Source organism: Maniola jurtina, chromosome 10 (assembly GCF_905333055.1).
Source record: "Maniola jurtina chromosome 10, ilManJurt1.1, whole genome shotgun sequence".
NCBI lineage: Eukaryota > Metazoa > Arthropoda > Insecta > Lepidoptera > Nymphalidae > Maniola > Maniola jurtina.
The window spans coordinates 4,022,358-4,037,839 of NC_060038.1; the positions used below are offsets into that span (position 1 = coordinate 4,022,358).

Here is a 15,482-nt window from a genome sequence, read left to right on the forward strand (position 1 = left end):
TCTACCAATTTACGAACTATAAATTATCAAAATTAGCAATTTAAAAGTTTTCAAAAACCGTGGCGGTTTGCACTGTTTCTTTTCAGCCCGCACATTATGATTTTTTTTAAGAATTTTATATACCTAACCCGTACATAGCAGACATAGGAACGGACATACATACAGGTAAAACACATAACCCTTCTTTGGGATTCGCCGTAGTTGGGTAAAAAATGTCATACCTACCAAGTTAGTTGGTAGAGAAGGGTATTGTGAAGAATCTTGCACAGCTTGGAAGAAACTTTGCGATCTGTGTACTTCCTACCCGAGGTAGGCGGGTTTTAGGTAGTCATTTTTTATTAATCATCAAGAAATTATGTGCAAATACTGCTAAAAGAAAGCTTGATAACTATCAATAGGTGAGATGAGCCTGAGTCACGTTTACTTTCATCGAGGCGTATTTAATATTTTTTGTGGAATGCAAACTTCCTCCGTTAGTCATCATCAAGATTAAGATGCGATTTATTACCTTGTACAGAATGATGTGTTAAGAGGCTATGTTTGAATAACCGGCCAAGTGCGAGTAAGACTCGCGCACCGAGGGTTCCGCCATCCACCGAGCACCGAGGGACCATTTATTAGCGTACGGAACCCTAATAAATGATCTTATGATTGCATGGTTAGGTAAGACATGGAAAAGAACTGCTGCAACTCGGGAAAATAAAGGACTCAATCGACTCTCGTTTTGATCAGTAGGTTAGGGGTGACGTGAAAGCCAAGCTAAGATTATGGAGCCTATTCAGATATGCGCTATACCTATGATAATAATTACTAAGTTATTCATAATGATTGAGTGACAGCATTAAAACACTTCCTATCACTTTATTTTCACACCTCAAAAAATGTCCAATACTAATTAATCTTACACACACTCATTATCAACAATTAATTTAATAGTTTCACTTCATAAGTTCATAAGTCATAACTCTATCGAATAAATTAAATAGATTTGTAAATTAATTCATTCGAATTCCCGCTGAGACTTGTAGAGATTTGATTTGAATTTGTTTAATCAATCATAGATTTAATTTGCTAATGATTGTAACATGTACTTATCTGTCTGTCTGTTACCTTTACAAGGCCCACTCGTTTAACCAATTTGACATACAGACATAGCTTGCATTCCGGAGACAGATATAGGCTACTGGTTATCCCCGAAAATCAATGCAATCCCACGGGAACTCTAAAAATCTTAAATCTAAAAAATCGCACTTCAGTAGCTGAGCCTCTAATTTTCTGATCACATTTTCAGCTTATCATGGGATAAGTAAAGGATCATGCATCGCATATTTCAAATCCTATTCATACATGTCTATACTTACGAGTGCAAACAGAGCGCCAGTGTCACCTCCCTTTACAGAAATTGTTGTATTTCATGGTCAAAATATACATATAATCTACCTAGTGTACGAAAAACAGACTTTATTGGTAAGTAAAATATTGTAAGCGTGTTTTATATTTCCCACTCTTCTTTAACTAACTGTAAAGTTTGCACAAAAAATGGATTTAAAATATATCTTTTTTGCTATTTTGGTTTGGAGGCTTGTTAAAGAGGAACGCTACTCAAAGTCCATGTGGAACACCTTTAATAGGTACCTTCACAAAAACATGTGCGTACTTCAAAGCAATTACTGTATCAATAAACTTTCCGCCCATAGATGAGTCATAAAACGCGTTTTACACCCGTCGGACCGCCTGCCTATCTGAGGAGAGCATTTTTTATACAAGGTGTTAGATAATATCCATAACATTCCGGCAAGCTGGAGTTAGGACCGATGACTGCTGGTGACTGATGAGGCTGGCTTTTCCTGCATGTTTATCAGTGGGAGGGCGAGTGGTGCAGCACCGTACAGATTTGTTTGGTTTAGCGGATTATAGCGAATTAAGCTTTCGGGTCCTTGTATAAAAGAATTTGTTTGAAACTCCAATGTAACAACCCTGCCAACAGCTGATTGCGGAAATGAACTGAAATAAAAAACTTCTGTGAACTCGAAGGACCGTTTGAACGTTTGTCAAGTAGGTACCTACCAGAAACAAACGAAAGAATCTATGGTACTAACTATTTGGTACTACATATCTCATATTTTTAACCCCTGACCCAAAAAGGGGTGGTATAAGTTTGGCGTGTGTATCTGTGCATCTGGGTATCTGTCTGTGGCAGCGTAGCTCCTAAACGAATGAACCGATTTTAATTTAGTTTTTTTTTTGTTTGAAAGGTGGGCTTGATCGAGAGTGTTCTTAGCTATACTTAATTGAAGAAAATCGGTTCAGACGTTTGAAAGTTATCAGCTCTTTCTAGTTTTCTTATAGAGGTTTTTGTGTCGGGGGTTTTTAAATTTTGATTTGTCATATTGTTATAATATTATCATTAGTTACTTTGTGGTGGTAAGATTGAAAAATTTAACGCGGTGGCGTGACGGAATGGCTGTACTTAACAGATTAATTAATTACGGGCGTCTCGATTCTTAAAATAATCTAATTAATTCAACTGGATTAACTCTTTAATCGTACTTTGTGACTAATTTAAACAACGGCCTTGCAACTAAGATATTTAATAAAGTCGTATTATATGTAACGTAGTTAGGACAATTCTAATAAATAAGGCGCGATTCGTTTTTAATTTACTTCCAAAAAGGAGGAATTTCTTAATTCAGCTCTATTTTTTTTTCACTCCATACTATTTCAATAAAGTCAATTTTTGCTAACTGCAGAAATAAGTATTTATAGATAAAAGTTACAATGAAGGCAAAAGTTGACCGCACATTATGAGACAAGTAACAAACAATGCATTTTTCAGTAAGGAAAATGCATGTTGATTCTGATTCCACTTGCTTTGGTGGATCGATTTCAGAATCTTTGCCACTAATTATTGTCCGAGTCATAGCCTTGGAACACTGTTTCCTCTATTTATAGTTTTAGTACTAACCTAATAGCCGCTCTGTCTTTAAGATCTATGTTTAAATCTCTTTGTCTTGCTAGAGTGGAGCAATTTCTGAATTGTTGTTTTTTTTTTTTTTTTTTTTTTTATTATTATTTTTTTACAAAATATATACAAATAAAAGCTTAACTAAAACACCGAAAAAACCACAGAGGTTTGTCCTCGGTGCCTAGCTGCAACGAAGGTACATAAGGGTCAATAGGATTAGCACTAATATAAATAATTATAATATAATCTACATAGACATAAAAGACTCAGCCATCTAACTTTGCTAAAAAATATTCTTTTAATTTATACTTAATGTTTTTAATATCTATTTTTTTAATCAGCGTTGGAGGTAGTTCATTTATGAATCGCGGAACCAAGTACGCGGTGGTTCGCTCGCCGTAAGTATTGTTAGCGCGCGTAGTGTGCAGGCGGTTAGCCGTCATCACTCGCGTCTGTACAGGATGTTCTATTTTCCGGAGTATCTTCTCGTTGAAGAACTCCTCCTTTAACAATGAGCATTTAAACTGTTCCTGAACGGGTAATGTTTTACAGTGTTTAAATAGCCCTAGTTCATTGCCGTCGTATTTCGATTTGATGGAACTGGAGACAATAGTTTTTAAAATTCTTAACTGTAACTTATATATATTATTGAGGTAAGTTTTATAAGTTCGACCGTAGCTACTGAGACCATATTGTACGTAAGTTAGAGCAAATGAGTTATATAGCATTAATTTGGTTTTAAATGGAATCCGTCGATTCAAGATAATTATATTAGCGAGAAATTTTGCTATGGTTTTTATGGTGATTAGTCCTCTGCGTGCGTAATACAATAACTTTGTTCACACTGTTGAGGCTGAGGTCAATGACGCTACACCAGGTGGTTGGTTTGGAATATGGAGACAATTGAAGTGGCATAGCAACATTTATTATTTGTGGCTTTTTACCGCTTAGATCCGAAACCGTGAACTGATACTTTATAAAATAAGAAGGGGGAGGTATCGGATTTGATTTCGATCTACATCTACTTATATGAGAACTGATATAGGTAATATTATTGACTCAGTCTAGTCTGGTGAGAGGTATTAGGTGCGGCTAGTTATATCTACCATTCAACCATCAAAGCTTCACAGCTGCCAAGCGAGGGGTTCGGTGCTAAATCTACTTAAGGTTCTTTAGGTTTAATAAACTGCCCGGTCTCTAACAGATCCTGACATCATGATAACAAATAAGATGGAACATAACATTTAAAAGTATCCCTATCATCTTAACGTAAGCGTGCTTCTATCTTCATCTAAATATATGAAAAGATGACTGACTGACTAACCGATCTAGTGCAGTGCGATAAGCGCTCAATTCAAACTATTGTGTCTACGCGGACGAATTCGCGGGCATAAGCCAGTCACATATTACCTTCAGATAAGAATTAAGATCACGTCATATTGTCATCGGATTAAAATAATCGCAATTATTTTCTAGAAATAAATAGATTAATATCAACGCAACAATATAATCAAGGGATTAACATAAAGTTTCATGACTCAACATACTGATTCTATGACACTTCCAGTCACGACCTTGTTTCGCGACGAGCTGATGATAATGATAGCCGCGAGCCGCCCGCGGCCCTCAATAGACATGTCATTTTCTCACCGCGCTAATTGAATACAGGACTCAATACAAGCCAAGCAATATTTTCATTTTGTTGAATAAAACCGGCCAAGTGTGAGTCAGACTCGCGCACTGAGGGTTCCGTACTCGGGTATTTTTTCCAACAATTTGCATGATAAATCAAAAACTATTATACATAAAAATAAATAAAAATCTGTTTTAGGATGTACAGGTAAAGCCCTTTCATAACATGATATCCCACTTGGTATAGTTATTTTATTTTGAAAATTGAAACATATTTTAATTTTATTTTAAATGATGTAACCACAAATTCGCGGTTTTCAGATTTATTCCTGTACTTGTGCTATAAGACCTACCTAACTACCTACCAAATTTCATGATTCTAGGTCAACGGGAAGTATCCTATAGGTTTCTTGACAGACACGACGGACAGACAGACAGCAAAGTGATCCTATAAGGGTTCCGTTTTTGAGGTACGGAACCCTAAAAATCGCATTATTATTTGCGCAGTGACATTTACATGCAAAAGTGGCGCGCGTTGTATGTACTACGTTGTCTTAGTTTAAATAACACTATACTTGGTCTATGCCGAGAAATGTGTTCACGTCTCTACCCTTACTCTTTGTGTAAATTCCTTCCATGACACATCCCATCATTTCACGAGCTTATTCCGCGATGAGCTAATAATAATGATAGCCGCGAACCGCCCGCGGACCTCAATAGACATGTCATTTTCTCACCGCGCTAATTAATACAAGACGCAATACAAGCCAAGCTGTTTTTTTTTTATATTTGTAAGAAAATGTCATTGTTAAAATTTGTGGAGTGACATTTACATACTCTTTATAGTTAAGTTTTATTCAGAAGTAGCGCGTGGTGTATGTGCCACGTTGTCTTAGATTAAAATAACGCTATACTTGGCTTAGGTCAAGTAATATGTCCAGGTCTCTACCCTTGCTCTTTGTGTAAATTCCTTCCATGACACATCCAATCATTTCATGAGCTTGTTCCGCGATGAGCTAATGATAATGATAGCCGCGAATCGCCCGCGGCCCGCAATAGACATGTCATTTTCTCGCCGCGCTAATTGATACAAGACCCAATACAAGCCAAGCTGTTTTTTTTTATATTTGTAAGAAAATGTCATTGTTAAAATTTGTGGAGTGACATTTACATACTCTTTATAGTTAAGTTTTATTCAGAAGTAGCGCGTGGTGTATGTGCCACGTTGTCTTAGATTAAAATAACGCTATACTTGGCTTAGGTCAAGTAATATGTCCAGGTCTCTACCCTTGCTCTTTGTGTAAATTCCTTCCATGACACATCCAATCATTTCATGAGCTTGTTCCGCGATGAGCTAATGATAATGATAGCCGCGAACCGCCCGCGGCCCTCAATAGACATGTCATTTTCTCGCCGCGCTAATTGATACAAGACCCAATACAAGCCAAGCTGTTTTTTTTATATTTGTAAGAAAATGTCATTGTTAAAATTTGTGGAGTGACATTTACATACTCTTTATAGTTAAGTTTTATTCAGAAGTAGCGCGTGGTGGATGTGCCACGTTGTCTTAGATTAAAATAACGCTATACTTGGCTTAGGTCAAGTAATATGTCCAGGTCTCTACCCTTGCTCTTTGTGTAAATTCCTTCCATGACACATCCAATCATTTCATGAGCTTGTTCCGCGATGAGCTAATGATAATGATAGCCGCGAACCGCCCGCGGCCCTCAATAGACATGTCATTTTCTCGCCGCGCTAATTGATACAAGACCCAATACAAGCCAAGCTGTTTTTTTTATATTTGTAAGAAAATGTCATTGTTAAAATTTGTGGAGTGACATTTACATACTCTTTATAGTTAAGTTTTATTCAGAAGTAGCGCGTGGTGGATGTGCCACGTTGTCTTAGATTAAAATAACGCTATACTTGGCTTAGGTCAAGTAATATGTCCAGGTCTCTACCCTTGCTCTTTGTGTAAATTCCTTCCATGACACATCCAATCATTTCATGAGCTTGTTCCGCGATGAGCTAATGATAATGATAGCCGCGAATCGCCCGCGGCCCGCAATAGACATGTCATTTTCTCGCCGCGCTAATTGAATACAAGCCTCAATACAAACCAAGCAATCTTCACATGTAAAAAAATCGCATTGTTAAATTTGCCTACCAAAATTTTATGATTTTTATAATTTAAATAATGAGCAAACGAGCAGGCAGCTCACTTAATGATAAGTTATGACTCAACTGGTCTTATGAACATTGGCAGCAGCAAAGTCGAACCACATCAGTGGTTGATAAAGAATCTGGGCCCATGACAATAAAGCGATCCCTGACTATTTCGACATCAGTCAGTTTTCATAACCTTTAGCGATCCAACCAGAATTATTGAACAAATAACTAAAATGACCACGGTTTCTCTATAATAGCTACGGATAAAGTTATTTTTTGAACGATATTTTTTTATACCTAGGTAAGTATCCCAAAAAAAAAATCCAAATTGTGTTATTAACAAAGAACTAAACGGAAACCAATTTGGATGACACAAAAAAGTCCAATTATCCATGCTCGCATTCGTGCCCTAAACATGTGAATGGAACATGTAATTTTGTTATTACCACCGCGTTTCTTTCGTTCGAGGCTTGCCACTCACCTGTGTGCCTAAAGCCGGTGGATTTTTTTTAAAAGCTGTTTGATAATAAAAACAGCAAGTTCGCACGGTAGTTCTTCTGCATTTCTGATGCTATGAAAACAAGTGATGTAAGTTGTAACCAACTTTTTTGACAAACAAAAAAGTTGAACCTGTGTCACCAGGTCTTTAAATTCATGCTAAAAATCATGTTTATCTGTTTGCTCTGTTGGTTGCGGCGTGATTGAATGACATACCAAAAAAAAAAAATTTATAATATGATTAGTGGCATTGCTTCCGTGGGAATTCCCAAATATCTGGCCTTATTCCTTGTCTACGTTATTAAAATTTTCAGTTCCTGTTCGTTCATCCAGTTTACAATACGCACGCAAGTAACGTTAAAACCTTTGAACTTTTATCAAGCATCTCCACAAATTTTTCTACAAGCTCCTGGACTACTATTTTACATTACGAGTAATAAATTACACGTGCTTCGGCACCGAACATCTGTCTTATCACTGTTTGTTTCATAATCATGCCCGAATTAATAAATCCAGTCTGGTTATTAATAAACTTAGGTGGATTATAGAGCAACTATGAGAAAAAAAACATGAGTATTTTGTTTAATTTTTTTGTGATAATAAAAGTTTCTATTTTTGTACTGCAGGATAAGCTTGTAATTGATGACAAAGTGATGCAGCCTAAGATAGAGTGCTTGCCTAGAAAACGTCTATTCACTCTTGGCTTGAAGGTACTTAAGAACCTGCCTGGAAAGTTGTTACATTTTTAGCACTCTAGATTTCGTAAAAAAAAAACTAAGTCCTCTAATCGCTTCGTCATATCCGTATTAAATTATCTAGGTACTATTATCTCGGTGGCTTATATGGATCGGGACAATACGTAGATTGTAGGATGGTGGATGGACGCTGGAGCCGGGAGCTGCTGGAATGGCAACTGAGTATGGAAGGAAGTGGATTCATATGGGTGGGAATCATGGGGTGCATATAAAGAATGAAGATACCTTAGTCCTGCAGTGGACTGCAACACTCCAGTGTGGAGTATGGTGATTAGCTCTGGGCAAGAAGACGCATGAACATGCAAGACGCAACTTTTGACGTGACAACGTCTTATAATTCGATAGAGCCGGCTGCACGCACGAAAAAATATGACTCATGCGGCGTTACCTCGCTCTGAGGCGTTCCATGTAAGGCTTGAAGTGCAAGCGAGAGCGCGGAACGAGCGACAAAGAAGCACAATCGGCCTTTGTTGTCACGTTCAACTATCGTCAGTAAACCGACTTTACAGACAACCAATTTTTTTAATCAGCTTGCTCATTGCTCGCTGATTGTTGCTTGTCAGCTATGGCTTTATCAACACTTTTAACTAGCTATCAATAAGTGAACATTGGCCTCTTCAAAAATGCACCACGTTTTACAACATTTTTACGTGTAAACTCTAGATGCAAAATCAAACCAAGTACCCATAAAGGTTACCTAATCTACATAAAACCATGTCATGAACGAAAAAGTCCACCTATTCATAGAAAAATAACAAAAATCTACGTAGGTACGAGGTAAAAATCTGCTAAGATTCGAACATTAACATATAACAGTAGTTAACTGTAAATGTTGTGGTCAAACAAGAACTACTCACCTCCGGATAAGATCTCGTGAAAAGGAAAGTTTCGACGACACATGAACAATTAAAGCTAGACTTAGATTTCTTAACTCTCACTCTGATCTGACAATATATTACTTTGAACGAAGTTTGAACGAAAGTGAGGAGAAAAGAAGAAAAGGTAGAGCAAAATTCATATCTGCAATGTTACGTCGGTCACTCGTCTATTTACTAACTTAGGTCAAAATTGATTAAACTTAGTTTCGCTACTGACCGTAGGTACTTATCCATTCTATGTGGTATATCAAGAAGTTTGCCTATTTGGGGAATCATGAATGAACTTAGATTTTGATGAGCAAAAAACAGGTATAATTCCGGTAGAAAATTTGAGTGTAATTAACCAAATTTATAATACTTACAATTCAAATTAAGTGCTAGTTTGTCAAGTCTAACATCGCTTTAATAGAACCATATTTTATCTTACTTAAAGTTGCGCTATTGAACGTAGGTACTTATCCATTCTATGTGGTATATCAAGAAGTTTGCCTTTTGGGGAATCATGAATGAACTTAGATTTTGATGAGCAATAATTCCGGTAGAAAATTTTAGTGTAATTAACAAAATTTATTATACTTACAATTCAAATTAAGTGCTAGTTTGTCACGTCTAACGTCACTTTAATAGAACCATATTTTAACCGAATTACCTTGAGAAATAGCTTAAATAATCTCAATTAGATAACAAGCTGGTTTAGAAGTCTCAACCAAACCAAAGAAAATCTCCGTAAGAAGATAAAAGCGGAACGCAACGTGAGATACTTATAGAGTGATTCTTATAAGTCGGGTAATCATAAGTTACATTGCGCAAGATTTCCGGAAACATTACACCTATTTGAAAAATCTTTCAGTTTAGTTACATTATTTCAGATATGATTTTAACACAGAACACTAGATTTTAAGCTTATTTCCTGGTTTAGCAACATATTTTAATGTATATGTATAGCGGGTTCATTTGATAGTTTTATTTAGTTTTATGTGCAGTGCTACGAGAGATGAGTTGTCATAGGCATTAGCGAAATACCCTCTTTCTGGTCCAAATAATACCATCAAATTAATCGTGGTATGTACCCCTTATATACAGTAAAACATAGGATATATATTATAATATTATGTATAACCCGGCCAATTCTGCGAGCCGCTAAATCTATTTGACGTCTTATCAGACCAGGTCACGTTTCAAAAATAACGTTTCCTTAACCTACTTACGTTAAATTTCAATAACATCAAATATATTCACAAATTCATTATCATTAATTAAACCGGCATTTTCTCGCGTGTAAAATTATGATAACGAGTCAAATAAACATTTAACCCAATATCGTACAAACAAATTAGCCAACTTCATTCATCTTGCGTGCTCCAAACGTAGGTGTATTGCATTTACGATCAATTAACGAAATTGTGAGATACATAATATTAGAGCCAACTGTTTATTAGGTATCAACAGTTTTTTCGAAGGTAAATTGGTTTCAAATCTTGTTATGATTTTTACAATTAAGAGAATTTCCACTCAAATGATTCATGATGAGTGTCTCTATATGAATAACTCGAAAGAAATCTAACTAAAGTCTATCAGTATCGTGTAAATTGTTTGCAAGGTATATAAACCAAGGTAATAAAATCAAGGTAATAAAATCTATGGATGGGAACGTCTGGAATAAACGTTTAATTATTATTATTATTATTTATTTATAAACTGACTCAACAGGCAAGATCTCATAGTAAATAATTACCTAACATTTATGCTCAAACGGGATTTTGAGTTTGCTTGCAAACAACTAAGCGCAATGTTTCATCGGACAGCCCTTCGTATTATTTCCGATCAAATAAAGAACTTGTATAATGTACACGAGAACCGGCTACCTATTGGGTATTCCTACGTACCTTATAGTATTTAGAATCACGAAGGTGAAGGAGATATTATTGTTATTATTATTTTTTGGATTCTGTGATCAGAGGTGTGTACCAAACTGCTTAATTGGGTGCCATATGGCACCGCTAGGCTATAATGGGTTAGTATGCAGCGGAGGGACGTCTATAATAGTTATGTGATAGAAAGAATGAAAAATTTAATTTAAATTTAAATGTTAGAGCCGACTTGCACTTTACTGCTGCGTAATAATATGAGCCCTTATTTATTTACCGTTATTGCGAAGTGATTCAGACAGTTTGACAGTTGACACATAGAGCAAAATATATAACAAGTCCTTTCTCAAAATGTATGCATTACCCATTACCCATTACCCTGCATTACCCTGGATGTGAAAAGTGTAAGTCCCGTTGGTCAGACGACATTACCAAGCTGGCGGGAAAGACTTGGAGGAGGCTCGCACAACACCGAGAGGAATGGCGTGCACGTGAGGAGGCCTATGTCCAACAATGGATTAACAAAGGCTAAGAAAGAAGAAGAAGAAGAAAAGTGTAAGGGTCTAAAAATTGCAGAATTTTTTGGTGTGTCAAGCGAATGAACATCGATGGCACCTCCAGGCAGTCACACCCGCCGTAATGGACCAATCTATGTGTTTGAGTACCGACTCCGAACACAGGCATTGTTGAAGTGTTTCAACCGTTAGCATTCCACGACAGGGCGTCATCGTGAGATCTGCATATTCATCAGAATCTGGCGAATCTCACCGTTACAGTTCCGACATTCGCCTCACGTCATGTGTGAGCTTTGTAGGTACATAGTTTGTCGCATCTTTTATTCATAGCACGCAACTAGCAGGCCGCAACTATTCTCTCAAACCTATAAACTAGTGACCTTGTAGATTGGAAGATTGATCGATTAGTTGTGTTGTTAATGCTGTGAAGTTGTAAGATTGCTTGTGAAGTGGCTAAATGATTCATCATTAAGTTATGAGTATCTATTTGTAGAAAATTGATTGTACGCCATAGGGCGCCCTGGTTCTGATACATTTTGGAAGATTGTGGGAACAGTGAACACTTTATAAGGGATTTTATGAATGGTGATATTCGCCAAGCTAACTATCAAGGTAAGACAAATACTGGTAGGTATACCTACGCAACATTTCTTTTAACGTAGAATAGAATAGAATAGATTTTTATTCAAATAAACTTTTACAAGTGCTTTTGAATCGTCAAACAATTTACCACTGCTTCGGAATGCCGTTCCTACCGAGAAGAACCATCAAGAAACTCGGCGGTTGCTCTTTTCAATTGTTCAATTTACAATAATATTCGGCAGAATTTAAGTAGACGACAAAAAAACTTTTTGTTCTATTATTGTGTACAATGAGTTGGGGTGCAATGGGTTGATCATCATGTTGGTGATGAGTGTGTCACAATAAAATATCTCCTTGCGAAGAAGACGATATTTCCTAACTTAAATAAGTATCCCTCTGAAGATATACAAAGGGTCAACTAAGCAAAGAGGTTACAGAAAATACGCTTATTTTTAGGAAAATTTATACAATTAGACTTTAGTTTCTCATGCACGAGTCCCATTTGAGTGCTACTTGGGAAGCAGCTCACGACAGCCGGACGGCATTGGTATACAAATGACGACCGCAACACGACAAAGATTTTGCGTGAACAAAAGACCTTTATAAGGAGAGTGTTTTGAATTTAAGGAGGATACTGCAACTTGACATTTCAAACAAACAGTGAAATCACTGCCCATATTATAAATACGAAAGTGTGTTTGTTTTTTGAAATATATGTTTACTGTTTTGTCTGTCAATCATGCCGCGACGCAAAGGAGCAACGGATTGACCTGATTATTTGCATCGATATGATTGAAGACCTGCGGGGTGATTCGCTTACTGTGTTCGTTCAACACTGAATGATACCCACCGAGCTCATTTAACATTTATTTTCAATCCATTGAAGGTTTTCTGTGAAAAATTATTTTAATAGCACTCAGTTAAGCAGCAGTGTAGAAGCAACCAATGTGAAATGAGCTAAGTGACTATCGCTTAACACTGATTTAGCGAATCACCGCGCTGGAGAGTGATAGGTATAGCTACTTTTTATCCAAAGAGTTTCTAGGGGATATCTGAGAACCTAAATTGAAGCGGAGGAAGTCGCGAGCATCAGCTAGTTCATTATTATAGCTAAAATGTTTTGCGAGACATCCGTGCAAATATCCTGTGAAACCACCATATCCTTGTTATGTTATCAAGAGCTAATTTCCGCAATTACTTGAGACACAGGATTCAATGGCATAGTAATTATAGTTCTACTGTTTATAGCAAAGGTCTGTCTAGTCTCCACCCTTTTCGAATAATAAATAAATTAGAGCATACTCGAACAAGCACTTATAACTGAAGTAGCTAGAGTTAGTATAATAATAATCGAAGTTAAAACTACCGTGCTTGCGTACGATAATCATAGTTAAGTCACAGAGTGACAAGCTTTCAAGTTCAGATAAAAAAAACCGGCCAAGTGCGTGTCAGACTCACGCACCGAGGGTTCCGTACTCGGATATTTTGCACGAAAGGCAGTTAAACGGCATCGGCCCGAAATCGACCTTCGGTGAAACAATATTTCTATCTACCTATTTACTAATAACTAAAATTGACTTTAAAAAAATGACGTACTCTGTTTATCATAAGCGCGGCAGAAAAGCGGTTAGCATGCAGGTGGAATTCTATAAGTAATAATTAGTCATACATAATTGGCGATGACAATAGGTCCCACGAGGGTTGGGAGCCATTGTCGCGAAGCTTTCACAACTCATTACACAGGACGTGTCGAACTTGCGTGACAATGTATGACCGGTGTTTCTAAATGCACGTGACGCTAAGTACTTTACTTTTGTAGTTTTATAGCTTTTCAGACACTGTCAACTCTGTTTATTTTAATGCCGCACTTGACCAATTTTTTACCCGACTGCGGCAAAGCCAAAAGGAAGGGTTATGATTTTAACAAACTATATATTTATATTTATATGTATGTAAGTATCTATGTATGTATGTATGTATATATGTATGTTCGTGTCCGGATTCTGTGTGTTCCACCGTAGTGCCTAAACTGCTGGGCCGATTTTGATGAATGAGGTGTCAATTGATTCGTTGTGAAGGTTCGCGTGACATAGGCTATATTTTATACGAAAAAAATTAACCTAACGGATGTTACCTACATCAAAAAAAGTAGAGTTCGCCAAAAATATTTTTTTGCAATTGTATCGAGTGGGATGTCAAATGAATGAAGAGGAAATTCTGAGCTCATGTAGGTATATAAATGTACAATAACATTAAAATATATCAAGCGACAGAAAAACAATTTCACTCTCATGTTTGAGCGTTTATCAAGACGATCGCAGTCGGGTTTTAGTTTTCAACTTTATCTTGTTAAGCTTGTATTTGTGATGATAAAGGAATCACTGCGATTGATTAGCATCTAAAAATTTTCTTTAACATTATTTTCAAGATGGTAGGTAAGTAATTCATTTTACCCTCGTAACGTTTTAGTACACTGTATCAATATTTTTTTTCTTTGAAGTCTTGGTCGTAGTCTTGTTTTTTGTGGTCTAATATGGTAAGTCCTTTGTTCGATAACCTTTAGCCATCCAAGACTGCTTGAGCATAATTTGCATAACATTTTCCTATAATTTATCAGCAATGTCTTATTCTTTTACTTTTTAAACTGCTTTTTGTTTGTTTTATAAATGTCGCTAAATTATGCTTAAAAAAGCAATGATGAGGTCTAAGTTTGAGTGCGCTTGCCTAGAAGATGCATATTCACTCTTGTTTTAAAGGTATTTAGGTTTTACATGGCAGCAGGTGAACGAGGAACGTGGGAGGAACAGAATTTATTCTAGACAATTATTTTAATGGAAGGGTTGAAAAACAAAGAGTGGTCCATTAACATCTATATTTAGCATGTAATTAACTCTAAAAGCTTCAATTAAAATTACTAGCATAATTACTGGCGGCAAATATAGACGATTAAGCATTCAAAAAGGTTTTGAATGTAGGTATAAAATTGTTTTTACTGGTACTTATCAAGTTGGTGCTCTTACATAAATTATTTTAAGCACTCTGCCTTCTTTTTTACTCTTACAGACCTTTTTTGGAGTTTTTGTTTCATTTTCTTGGGCAGAGAAACTTTCAGCTTTTATGAAATAACAAAGGTCTGGCCGTTCGCTGGCTCTCTCTCAATAATATGTCCATTAGTAATCTATCGGTTGATAATGATGATGCTGATGAATTAATATTAAACTAAGCTAATGTGTGTAGCAACAAAACTTACGAAAACTATTTAAAATTTGATACTGAAGTGATCTCCTCTAGCTACTATACAACTTCTCTAATGAAGATCAAACGTTACTATAATTTAATAGGATTGTTATGACGACGCTTCAAAACCTCTGATCGGCCGCATTAGATACGTTGTATCAACGTAATCCTCTCAAGTATTTTTATGGCATTTCGAAAGCCTTCAATCATAGGCTGCTATGGAGGTCTGCTGTGTATTGATATCGGAAGACACGGAATATATTTTTTTAAGTACAAGCTCATTGTTTTATTTAATCTTGACTAGTAACTACTAGCGGCTTCCAACTTTGTCGATGCAGTTGATTGATAAAATACTTGAAGCTTTCTTCATTGAGCTTATATCT

At 36.4% G+C, this 15,482-nt stretch overlaps 1 protein-coding gene and 1 long non-coding RNA gene across 2 annotated transcripts in view; both read right to left on the reverse strand.

The window, feature by feature from the left end:
- LOC123868993 overlaps window positions 1-15,482 on the reverse strand; it is a 103,003-nt gene that overhangs the window by 46,047 nt on the left and 41,474 nt on the right. The window lies entirely within an intron of this gene.
- On the reverse strand, window positions 1,940-6,985 carry LOC123869007. The gene is made up of 3 exons (XR_006796794.1): window positions 6,975-6,985; window positions 6,524-6,527; window positions 1,940-2,063 (listed from the first exon to the last, which is right to left on the reverse strand). It is a non-coding gene; the product is annotated as an uncharacterized LOC123869007 (long non-coding RNA).